This window comes from Salminus brasiliensis, chromosome 19 (assembly GCF_030463535.1).
Source record: "Salminus brasiliensis chromosome 19, fSalBra1.hap2, whole genome shotgun sequence".
Lineage (NCBI taxonomy): Eukaryota > Metazoa > Chordata > Actinopteri > Characiformes > Bryconidae > Salminus > Salminus brasiliensis.
In genome coordinates, this window is record NC_132896.1 from 33878982 (window position 1) to 33892761 (window position 13780).

The following is a 13780-nucleotide window of genomic DNA, read 5'->3' on the forward strand; positions in this document are numbered from 1 at the left end:
TTTTCAAGGGTCATTAATGGTTTCTTGTCCAAATATTTTTGGGTAGTGGACCCACTCTTAGTCTAACAATGATACTGATGGGTTTAAAAGCCTCAGCAACACCACTGTACCTGATTCACTACTACTCTACCTGCACCGCACACTATACCATGTCATTGTCCCTGTGCTGAGAGTGGTCCACCACCCAAAAAGCATCTGGTCAAAATCTGGTGAGAAACTGACCAGTGATAAATGGGGTTGAGGGTGGTGCATGACAATAGAAGGGATGAAGTCTGCGTCTGTATATTCTGTCTGTGTCTACTGTATATTTTAGATCTAAAAGGCAGACAAGCCTCCAATCGTTATCAAGTGGTGAAGAAGTTGAAGTTTATGGTGAGTTTCTAATAAATTGCTCTGTGATCGTACTTCTCAGTTCATTTAATTAAAAATATTGATTGTGTCAGTTTAGCTGCTGCTGGGGATGGTCCACCACCCAAATAATAACTGGTCAACAGTGATACTGTAGCCAGAAACCATTGGTCGATGATAAATAAGGTTGATTGGGAATGATAAATTGTGCAGCAACAGATGGGCTACCATCTGTAAACACACACCTAGTGAACCTTTAAGGTCGATGGACTTCATGAGGTGGCCAGTCAGTGGAGGCACAAAGTTAGTGTTTCTAATAAAATGGCCATTTAGTGGAGAATTAAGGTAGGGGTTTCTAATAAAGTGGCCAGTGAGTGGAAGCACAAAGTTGGGGTTTCTAATAAAGTGGCCAGTGAGTGGAAGCATGGAGTTGGGGTTTCTAATAAAGTGGCCATTTAGTGGAGAATTAAGGTAGGGGTTTCTAATGAAGTGGCCAGTGAGTAGAAGCACAAAGTTGGGGTTTCTGATAAAGTGGCCATTTAGTGGAGAATTAAGGTAGGTGTTTCTGATAAAGTGGCCTGTGAGTGGAAGCACGAAGTTGGGGTTTCTAAAAAGTAGCCAGCGAGCGGAAGAATATGGTAGGGGTTTCTAATAAAGTGGCCATTTAGTGGAGAATTAAGGTAGGGGTTTCTAATAAAGTGGCCAGCGAGTGGAAGCACGAAGCTGGGGTTTCTGATAAAGTGGCCACCGAGTGTACTTTTTAAGACATGCATCCCCACAAACCAGGAGTTGAAGGCTTGGATGTGAGTAATAGAGATATTTGGTGTCAGATGTGTTTGCTGGTCCACTAACCCAATCCCACTTTGCCGCCAGCCCTGCCGCCAGTCTCTCTGACAGTTAGAGACATGGGTTTTTTACCCAGTGTCAATTTCAGGCTGAAGAAATGCATTCCCGGCGTTTAGGCACAAGCCAATGCTTTACCCGTCTCTCTTTTTGAAAATTGACTTTCTTTATATATGAAGATTCAATCCATCTTTTGGGGTTTAACCACTTTCAGGGTGCTGGCAACCTGCCAGCTCTGTCATATGTTTAAAGGAATGCATTTCATCCTCTGAAATCCAGTACAAATGAAAGGCAAACTGCAGTCGTTTTTTTTTTTTTGGTTGACTGACTGGCTCTGAGCGGCATTAATGGAATGTACGATAAATCCTTCAGCGGTTCATGTCTTTCCATTCATTACGATCATATAACAATCAGGCGTGCGGCGAGCAGAAATCTCCTGCGCCAGAGGTAAACATGCAGGAGGACAAATTATCCATGATTTCACATCTCTGAAGCTAAACTCCCTCTAATCATGAACCTGTGTTTTTTTTTTCTGTTTTTTTTTTTTCATTATTTCATTCCTTCGCTTCGCACTCGTGGACCCTGCACTTGTGCCGGTGGGGCTAACTTCAAACACTCTGCGAAAAGTGTGTTTTTTTGACTTCTTTCTCTCTCTAGCCTCATAAATACACATTGCATCAGTGTGGCATCAGCATCTCTCTCTCTCTCCTTCTCTATTTCTCTCCCCATATAAAGTCATGCCTGTTTTCCGCTCCTCTTTCGCCCTCTTTCTCTCCGTCTTTTTCAGGAACAAAGCACTCCGGCTCATTAGGAGAGAGAGCAGACAGAGGGGAGGCGTCAGGCCTTCACACTTTATCCCTGGGACTAGAGCCGGATAAATCAAAGCGGCGTGCCACTCTCGCTCGGAAATAACAACCATCTTTAAACTGTTTTGTTAGACGGTTAAAAAGAAGAGAGGGACCCTTGGCCAAATTGAGAGGCGTCAAAACGATTCTATTAAAAGGAGAGAGAGGGGAAAAAGCTAGCACTCTTTGTTTCTGCCACAAAAACAATGTCCTTCTCTGCAGATCGGCCCGATGTTCTCTTATGTGCTTAAGGATGAAGCCCTTGTATCTACAGCTCTGCAGCACGGACGTCACACCACCATACACGATCATCAAAGTTAAGTTATGCGTATATTGACCGTATTGCCTAGTTTACGCTAACTGGAGACTATCGGGTAGCTCCACTTTGGTGGTAGAGGCCTCCTCCTACAGTTAGGGAGGGGACTCTAGTTGGTCTGTTGATGCACAGCCTGCGTGAGCCATTCTCTAGACCAGTGGATCCCTGCTACCTGCTACCTTCAACTCAGGAAGAGCTTGTTAATGAGTCGAATAGCTGGATCAGGATGAACAGTAAAATGTGCAGAGCAGGAGGTCCTCCAGGACCAGGGCTGCTCTTGAGATTTGGGGCTCCTGGGATTTGGGAGTTTTTTGCACATTTGGTACATATTTACATGTAGAATTTAGCTGCACAACCATTGTCTACTTTACTAGAACCCCTTATTCTGATGGTCAGTTGAGATTCACCTACCATATAGATCCACTAAAATACGCCAATATACATTTCAGTGGTTTCCTGAACAGGCCCCCTGCTACCTTCAACTCAGGAAGAGCTTGTTAATGAGTCGAATAGCTGGATCCGGGGTGTTGGGAGCAGGATGAACAGTAAAATGTGCAGAGCATGAGGTCCTCCAGGACCAGGGTTGCCCTTGAGATTTGGGGCTCTTGAGTTTTTTGCACATTTGGTACATATTAACATGATACTTGTGCCATATTTTGGGCAAATATAGCTGCACAACCAGCTACATTTGTGTGAACCCCTTATTATGATGGTCAGTTGAGATTCGCCTACCATATAGATCCACTTTATGGGTGTATGATACGCCAATATACATTTCAGTGGTTTCCTGAACCATCACCCTGCTACCTTCAACTCAGGAAGAGCTTGTTAATGAGTCGAATGGCTGGATCCGGGGTGTTGGGAGCAGGATGAACAGTAAAATGTGCAGAGCAGGAGGTCCTCCAGGACCAGGGTTGCCCTTGAGATTTGGGGCTCCTGGGATTTGGGAGGTATTTGAACATTTGGTACATATTTACATGTAGAATTTAGCTGCACAACCATTGTCTACTTTACTAGAACCCCATATCCTGATGGTCAGTTGAAATTCGCCTACCATATAGTCCCATTTTATGGGTGTAAAATACGCCAATATACATTTCAGTGGTTTCCTGAACAGGCCCCCTGCTACCTTCCTTCAACTCAGGAAGAGCTTGTTAATGTTAATCCGATTAGCTGGACATTAAAATTCAGGACCAAGATTGGGAGCTACAGCTTTAGACCCTCATCAGTTGTCACTCTTGGTTGGACATTTTAACATAGTTTTGAGAACATTCTCCAAATAACAAATGACCACTGATAAACAGAGCAGGGGGTGGAACCCAACACTCAATGGGATACAACCACTGTACACCTATAAAGTAGATCTATATGGTAGGTGAACCTCAGCTGACCTTCACACAATAAGAAGACTGTGCAGCTAAATTGGCCAAATAAATAAATACATAAATAACACACGTAACCTGTAAATATGTACCAAAGGTTCAAATTCCTCCCTACCACCCAAATCCCAAGAGAGCCCTGCTGTCCAGACTGGCTTTATTATTCTCCAGCCGGCACCCTCCACACTCTGAATGCAGCAGTCAAACTCCCGAGCTTCTAGGAACCCTAGATGTCAAACAGGGCTTGAACTTGTTTTCATCTCGATTTAATGAGTCACCGGCAGGTCTAAACGCCTCGGCCTGATCAAGCGTGATTATCAAACGGAGGTTATTAAAAAGGAAGGCACGCGGATTGGTATTCCGTGTGCCGGGGAAGCGCTGGCCCTAAGTGGAACATGCTGTATAATGGATGAACAGGAATGTGTCAGTCACCGGCGACGACAGCCCCCTGCACTCCACTCTCGGCCTGTAATGAAATATTCAGTGTGTGGAGAGTGTTGGTGGATTCAATTATGTGTACTTAGCTGCCTGTTTATTCGGTAGGGACACAATTATACACAGCGGCACTTCAAAGCCTATTAGTGTCCCTCGACCCACGGTCAACTTTCAATCAAAACTACTCCTTCCCCCCTGCGCAAGGAGACGACGCAGGGGTAATGGGATTTTAAATCCGTCAGATGTCGCGAGGGAGAAAATAGCATCAGGAGTGGGTCTGGTTACCGTCTCCGTTCTTTTTGTCGCTTGATTTCTGGATGACTGGATCATCTGAATTCATTTGTCTTACACTAAACAGGCTACTTACAGTACATTACGTGGATTTGGCACTCAAAAGTCTGGGGACACCCTACCTGTGGTTCTGAACTGTACTGAATGATGTTTGAGTTTTGATGCTACTATTTATAAAGAGCAGAATCTGTCTAAATAGTCACTGTTCAGACATGTCTGTATGAGTGTGCACTGCTTTTTTGCTAATTAGTGTCAGTGGTTTTATCGTGGAGCTCAGTAAGGTCAATCTACTGGACTAAACCTATAAATCATATAAGCTCTGGTTATCATTTTTTCAGTGAAAAGTCTTTGAGTTGATCTGCTTACAGAACATTGAAACTGAGCTAAAATATTATAATAATAATACAAATTATATATATATATATATATATATATATATATATATATATATATATATAACTGGCCACTAATAGCATCCAACACTAACGATAATACTGCATTTATAAAATCCACTACTTTTATTCTTGTCTCAAGATTCATTTATTAAAATAATATTTCCAACATTGCATTATATATGTCTGTATATCTGCATTCTGCTTTTTTGCTAATTAGTGTCAGTGGTTTTATTGTGGCGCTCAGCAAGGCAATGCTTTGGTCAATCTACTGGACTAAACCCGTAAATCTCAAAGCTCCGGTTATCATTTTTCAGTGGACAGTCTTTGAGTTGGCTCTTTTGGGTTGTGGCCTGTGTGTTAAATGTTGAGTTAATCTGCTTACAGAACATCTGAACTGAGCTAAAATATTAACTGGCCACTAATAGCATCCAACACTAACGATAAAACTGCATTTATAAAATCCACAAGATTAATTTATTAAAATAATATTTCCAACATTGCATTATACATGTCTGTATATCTGCAAACTGCTTTTTGTTGTCAGTGGTTTTATCGTGGAACGAGTCATGGAAATGAATTCCTAGAAAGCCTTGATAGATCTCACTGCTGTCTTCCTTCCTGCTCTTCTTTAGTGTCAGATAGTAGAATGGCCTTGAATGTTTCCAAGCTGGGGAGGTTTTAGTGCTCTGATGGTGTCTTTGTCAGAATGATTATAGTTGTTTTAACAAATTCACAAATAAAATGTGTTTAAAAAAAACATTATAAGCACTATTTTATCTTAAAAGCTTCATTTGATCATCAGTTTTCAAAATATTGTATGGTTTCAGTAGCTGGAAGCTGCACCTTTGGTCCAAAATTGCTTAATTCTTATAGATCTGTCCAGTATAATTTCTCAAAAAGGACTAATGATTATCCTATTTTCTCAAAATAAGGACAGTTATATATTTCTATAATTATATAGTTATTTAATGACATATAAATAATCACAGATGTGCATAGATGTGCTGAATTCGTAATGGTTAATTTGCATCTTTTTAAAAAACAGGTTTTTCATTCAGGTGGTTAATATTAAGAAGCAGTAGAAAAACACTAGCTTTCAAAATCCTGCTTAGACCGAGCAAAATAAAATGTATATATAATAATTCAGACGTTTTCCGACATTTGATGGTGGTGTATACCTCCTGACACTTGCAGCTCCCTCTTTTTTCCTGCTTAGTAAAGAAAAGCTGCGACATCCCTTGCTCAGGAAACCCCTGACATGCTCTGTACCATCTGTAGCATCTCATCCCTGCAGTTGCTAAATGTCATCCTGCGCGGAAACAACAGGCCGTCCTGTCACTGCCAGACCGGGACACCTAGGCCTACTGGTGTCTACTGGAGCTGCCGCGGTGTACATCCCAATACACAGCAATGCGCAGTGCTACTGGCGTTCACTGCCATGCCAACCCAATTTATTCTCCCAGCATCCTCTGGCAGCATGACATGCCGCTCGCCGTCACCTCAGAGGTGAACTGAAGTGGGCATCTCTCTGATTTCTCCAGAACGGCGGAAACCCCGTCATTAAACACTTTCAGCCGCGCCAGCCTCGAGTACCTCTTCTTGCCTCCATGGGTCCGTTGCCAGGGGAAACAGAAGTTTGGCAGTCGTCCGCATTCGTTTTTTTTTTTTTTCCCGCAAGCCACCATACACCTCCTCAAAGCCCCTCCCAAAATGCACCCGCCCCCTTCAAAATCCCATCAATATATTCCAGGCATGGGCCTCGGCTCCCTGAAGTGGGGCGTCGCCGGGCCTACATGCTCTCAGATTTAATTGTGATTTACACCATTGCTCTCCGCAAATTGTATCGTCTGAAAAGCCTGAGCCCTTAAGCCACGTCGATTATATTCCCCAAGCTGAAGCTGTCAGTCTTGCACGCTGTTTACCTAGCCGCCTGATTAGCAACCAAAAAAAAGCTTCTCCACTGCGCCACCAAGCCGCCAAGGCCCAAACCAGCCGGATACGAAAAAAAAAAATAAAAACGTAAATCAATTTCCTTCTGGAAGCTTAGTCTTTAGGCTTTCACACTCTACCTGGGAGAGTTTGTATGTGGGTGAATTATTGTGAAGACCCTTAATGTCCAGTCTTTCTCCACAGTCCCTGTGTTCCACTCTTGCCTGCTCATGATCCTGTCAGTCAAACGTACCCGCCGTGAACGACCCGCCCGTCTGGCCTTATTTCCCTCCACAGCCTGCACTGCAACAGCCGATTCCATCCTGCCGTGGCTCATAAAGCTAATATACTGAATTGATTTAACCGTCTGATGAATTAACCATCTCCTATTGATGTTCCCTGATGAAATAATCGTCCATTTCCCAAATGTAGCTCCTAAACAGACCTGTCAGCGTCCGCAATGTCATGAAGGTTTAGAACCTCAGCCTGGTTTAATGGGTTCAGATAAAGATTTAACCACAGAGTTTACTTCCTCGCTCTGCTAAAAAACTTTTAGTATGACATATTAGCTTTATAGCGGTTAAAAAAAATCATGTTGGTTACATTTAGACTTAGAATTCAGAAAATTGTACCACGAGTGCCAAAACCTTTGCATGCCACTGGACCTAGGGTCACATCCATGACAAAATCTAAGCCAAAACAGCAATGTAAGTCAAGCATCCATTCAAAATAGTAAGAAATCTTTGAGTCTTAAGTGGTGGCAGTGGTTTTATTGTTGAAGGAGGCAAGGCATTTTTGGTCGGTCTACTGGCAGTGTCCAAATACTTAATAAAACCGATACAACCTCTCTAAGTTTTTCATGCCTTTTGGAGATCAGTTCATATTCTTTCCACCTGTTATGATTCAGATGGTTATAATTTTTGCAGTTATATGGATATATTTTACCTTTAAAGTTTTATTTTACCATCAGTTTTCCAAAAATTAGTTAAACAGACCTGTCTGACTCTATAGCTTCTCAAAAAGGAGAGATAAGAAGAGTTATGTCTGATTGTCTGATGAGGTATAATGGTTGAAATATTTTTTTTAATTCATTAATATTAATATAAATGAGTAAAAATAAAACACTAGATTTCCAATAACCTATTTTACAGCAATTATTTATTTATTTATGTCTTATTTTGAATTATGTCTTTATTTTAATTATGTGTATGGTGATTTACTTTGTGTTGTGTAGTTTTTTACTGGTCCTAATAGCTTGAGTGAGGGAAGAGAAAGTAAAAATTTCATAGCTCAGAGTAACTGTCCGTTTACCGTGCAGATGATTTAATAAAACTCTGGAATCTTTTTAATGGTTTAATGGATTCAGATAAAGACTTAACCCCAGGACCCCTTTTCCTCACTCTGCTAAAATTACATATTAGTTTCCAAGCAGTTACTTAAAAAATTCATAGTGGTTACATTTGGGCTTAGAATTAATATGTGCATACAAAGCCTGCAGGTTGAGGAGAGAGGAGATCATGTCTTCACTAATATCTTAAAAGCATATTATCGCTGTCAAGCGAAAACCTTGTTTCTCCATTTTTGACGTTTTGGCATAATTTTTCTACATTGTGTCTGAATTTAATCATAAATGGACCAATAGATATGACTTTATATAAATAAATATAATATATAATTCACTTTCCATTGAAAGTTACGCTTTTTTTTCCCTCTGAGGTTAAATTGCTGTTTTGTTGATACAATTTTTTTTGTGTGCGTAACCGTGACAATATAAAAACACAGAAATTATGGTGAAAAAGTCGTAATAGTGTCGGTTTGTGTCACGGCATACTTCTATCTCCACAATCATCTATTTCCCCAAGACAGATTTTCTTCATATGGTGGAAGTTCATTGATGAGGACAACTCCAGCTGATTCAGATCAGCCCCGAAAGCAAGATTAATTAAGCAATGGGGCAAAAGACATTACCAAAGGCTACAACCACCTTCACCCAATGAGCAGCTGGCAGTATAGTCATAGCTGTTTTTATGACTCATCATTACAGCTCTCTTTCTCCAAGCATTATCATTACTGATACGCAGTTGGGGGTTAAGTAGCCTGATATCCATAGGCTATTTCTGACTTTATAATTGACTTATCGAAGTTAAATGTGGCAAATTTCCCAATTCTTCCTAGTTTCTTTCAGTACTGTTCCGACTGAGATGGACGCAGAGAGGTGAAGACCACATTCGACAAATCTGAGACAGGTTGATTCGTTTACATATGAGCTCTACCCCAACAGATTCACGTGAGCCGACACAATGAACCTTTTCCACACTGTTTAAATGAAATTCTAGAAAGACATAATTAATTACACAGTTATAAAGTACATTTGCTCTCAACTGTGTACAAAAATGTCAAGGATGTTTAGTTTGCTAGTTGTTTGTTAGCATTTCATCAAATTCAAGTCATACTACAACATCTCCTCTTCTGCTTACAAACCCCAATTTGACCACTTTCCAATCCAATTAGCTAAATCAAACACATGCGAGACAGAGGAAGTGATTTGCTTTTCAGCTGTTGGGGAATGAGGAGGTGCACATTGGTGACAGTTGAAAGAAAACCATAAAAAAACATGTATTTTATAAAAGCTGGTTGATCTTGGTTGAGACCAGGGACTGAATTTGGTGAGACCAGTGGTGAGACCAAGACAAGTCTGAACATAAATGCTGTCAAGTAAGAATGGTCTTCATTAACGATGATGGACAGCTGTAGAAGCTAGAAGCTAGATATATGACTGGGTCAGAGTATCTCCAAAACGTCAGGGAGGTCTTGTAGGGTATTACTGGCATGTTGTGGTCAGTACCTACCAAAAGTGGCTGTTAAATTGCTGTTTTGTAGACACAAGTTTTTTTTTTTGCGTAACCGTGACAACATAAAAACACAGAAATTATGGTGAAAAAGTCGTAATAGTGTCGGTTTGTGTCACGGCATACTTCTATCTCCACAATCATCTACTTCCCAAAGACAGACTGTCTTCATATGGTGGAAGTTCATTGATGAGGACAACTCCAGCTGTTTCGATGGATTCAGATCAGCCCCGAACGCAAGATTAATTAAGCAATGGGGCAAAAGACATTACCAAAGCCTACAACCACCTTCACCCAATGAGCAGATAGATATATGACTGGGTCAGAGCACCTCCAAAACGTCAGAGAATGTCAGAGTAGGGTGTTGCTGGCATGTTGTGGTCAGTACCTACCAAAAGTGGCTACCTATCTTAGGCTCAGTGATAATCATGGAGGCCCCACCTCATGAATTACAGGCCTTAAAGGATCTGCTGCTAACGTTAGTCTTGGTGCCAGATACCACAGGGCACCTTTAGAGGTCTTGTGGAGTCCATATCTCCCAGGTTTAGCTCTGTTTGTGCAGCCCAAGAGGAACATACTCAATCTTAAGTAGGTGGTACTAAAGTTATGGCTAAGTAGTGTATGAAAATAATTTTTAGGATGTTTTAGGATGAAGATGGATAGGATCAAGGTGGCACTAGCTATGTCTGGCAGGCTTTACTGAAGTTCTGTCCAAAGAGACCATCCGTAGTTCCAGGTGCTGTGGGTAGGATTTGTCTTGGGATATGCTTAGTTAAGCAAAATGAGCCCACCATCAGTGTTGCTTCAAGGTGGAAATAAAAGGCAAGATTGATGTCATTTAATTTTAGGAGCAGAACGAAGAAGCTGTTCAATCGGGAATTTGCAATATTTCCAACTTGTTAGTTGGGGGGACTGGGGGGCAGTGGCGCCCCATTTCTCTCAGCACCCCCAAATCCCACTGGGCCTAGTTCGAATAAGGATTTTATGAGTGATCTGCTCGTATCGTGGCGTACAAGCCAGACCCAGGGCCGGATCATTTATTCGCTGCTATTTTCCGAGCGTATCTGCCTGTCAGAAGCGAGGCAGGGGAGGTGTAGAGCAGTAATAGTGCAGGGCGGCCTGGGTCCACAGCGTGTCTGCCGGTAAGCCTCCCCTCATCCTCTCTCCTCGCTTTCTGACGTATGAGCAGGTCTCCGGCAGGCTCTGGATAAACATGCCTAAATTGATTTGATCATTTCATGGCAGTAATTGCAGCTGTCAGCATAACCGTGGCGAAGCCGCCTCACACCACGTTCTGTTTGCTCGCGGATTCCGCGAGATCAGTGATTGGCTGCAGCATTAGGAGATGATCATTGTCGGGCTATCTCTGCCAGAGTCTCGCACATGCTGGGCGCTACGGCGGCTGAACTGCATGCTGGGAAAGCAGCGTCTGTGGCATCAGGCAGTCAGCGAGGCTTCATTATCTCGCCAACGGAGGGACAAAATGGCCTGGACGGATATCTCAATAAGCTTTGGACACCTCCATCTCTCGCCCTCTCTCTCTCTCTCTCTCTCTCTCTCTCTCTTTTTCTCCCTCTCTGCCCCATTCTCCATCTCCATCTGTTCTTCCTCAGCCATTCATTCTGTCTTGGTCCCGTCCCCGAGTCCTCCGGTGCTCTCTCCAATTCTCTTCCAGAATGTTCCAGGTATTCATGCATCATTTGGTATTCAAAGTCTATTCACTATAACCGTGTCCCCTCGCCCGGGTTTAATGGTTTGTTTACCCGCTTGAGCTCCGCTGAATTTGTTTTGTTGTTTATTGTTATTGTGTGTTTTTTTCTTCTTCTTTTTTCTCCCCCTGTAATCAGATAACAGCGCCAAGCGCATTGGAGCCCGGGTCCATGGTGACCATGTCAGGCTTTGACCAAACCTCCAACCTCCCCATCCCGAAACATCATTTCATGACAGTTACTGCGGTCTGCTCGTCCATCTGTGCGCTCCACACCCCAGCCATCCACACAGCGACAAACACACAGCCAAGCAGCACAGGGGGACAGAGCTGCTGACGCATGTCGTAAACACTTCCCATCGCTCCCATAGGATCCTTAGCCACCACAAACAGAACACCAAGCCGACGCGTATTGAGTTATATTGAGTGGCCGGTTTCTCAGATGTGTTGGAACTGTATTCTGTGGCCTTTTGCTTTAGGTACGCCTTATCAGATGCACTTAGGAAATTTACAGATACTACTATATTACCATGCTTGGGTAGGTGAGTAACCCACATCTAGCCCACGTTGGAGCATAGAAACCCCCCAAAAATAAAATGTTGCAGGCCGAACTTCAATTAGCAGAGAACAGCCCCACCAGTTTGTGCAGAAGTCCCTGAAGTTACTGAGTAATACGCCTTAGTGTGTGATAAGCCTTTCTGAGTTGATTAAGGGTTAATGAGGTAGTAAGTAAAATTTATGTTTATTTGTGAAGGAGCTTAGCTTTACCATCTCACATCGCTCCTGGATGGCGAGTGTAAGGGAAATTTCATTTGTTTTTATGCAAATTACAAAGAATTTTTGCATTAGACTACTTATTAAAACTATTAAAATGTTTTTCGAACTAGGCCCAGTGGGGTTAGGGGTGTACAGAGAAATGGGGCGATACTTCCCTCCGGTCCATCCAACGAATAAGTTGGAAATATTGCAAATTCCAGGTCGAACAGTATTAATTCTGTTCCTAAATCTAAATGACATCAATCAATCAAGCCTTCCATTTCCACCTTGAGGCATCGCTGACGATGTGATCATTTTGCTTAACTGAGCATATCCCAAGACAAATCCTGCCCACAGTACCTGGACTTAAGGAAGGGCTCTTTGTAGGAAGTACGTAATCAGTTAATCAGCCTCCCTCTACCCGATCCATCTGGGAAAACACATCAGTAGGACAGCCATTGACCAGGTATAGCTTGAGTGGTGGGCCATTCTCAACACAGTCAAGTGTATCAGGCTCAGCAGCATAGCTGAGATCTTCACCCGCAGATGATCTTCATTCAGTCTCCAGATCTGAACATTTTAACATCGAGAGCAGACGACTGTACGGTTAGGGCGAGTCATCAAAGTCAACTGAAGGAAGTTTGAGAATAGCAGCAAACATTTAATCTGAACCACAAACAGGCCGCAATTACATTTTCAACAAAAGCAGAGTACGTTTATTTGTGAAGGAGCTTAGCTCTGCGTTCTCACATTGCTCCTGGATGGTGATGCTATGGGAAATTTCATTTGTTCTTATGCAAATTTCAAAGAAGGTCGTCCAAGAAATTCGGATTCACCCCGCAATAGCGGAACTCGGCGCAGAGCTGCTCGCCGCGTCTCCTGTGTAATTAGGAATTTGTAGTATGTGGAAAGCTTTGTGCTATCAATTACCAGCGCATGAAAAGCATATGATTCCTTGAGTGATTGCTCACTCTTCTCATCAGCTGAGCTGCAACTCCACCGTAATTACACCTGTGTGAGCGTAGACTAATTGGCCACTCAATTGCTCTTACATTTTAATTAAAACCCACAAACGACCCCCTTCAACAGACAATGGAATGGGAGCCCGTTCGCGTTTGTCTCGGGGTCAGCCTTTAGGGTCCTCCTCATTGACACAAACAATCTTGTTTACAAGGAATAAATGGCAAATGAGTAAACAAAAGCGAGGGGGGATAAAAAAAAAAACTGAAAATAAAAAGACAACACTGTCTGATCCAGACGCCGAGCGGTCGCTGTAGAACTAATTTCAAACATGTCAAGCTTGAAATTACTACACAGACTCTGCCAGAAAATATGGATGTTTGTTTACGACCCATATCAGAAGGGAATCTGGGGTTTAGAGAGTAAATACGGAGTTAGCAATGAGGCATGTTAATTAGGACTACAGACTGTGCGCCTTTGCAGAGGTCAGAAAAGGCTTTAAAAATGTACTCTAGATTGGCAGTTTTGAACTATTTCTCATTTGCGTTCGTGGTGAAGGCGCAGCTGTTAATGTTGTTTTCCCAACTTAGATTTCCTCCAGCAGAGCTGTTTTCTGATTTGGTGGAACATCAGCGGATTCGTGGTTAATTGGATTAATCGGAAGAATGGAGTAGTGATTCTGGCAAGTAATAAAAGCACTGTAGGAAACAGTTCGCAACCAGAGTC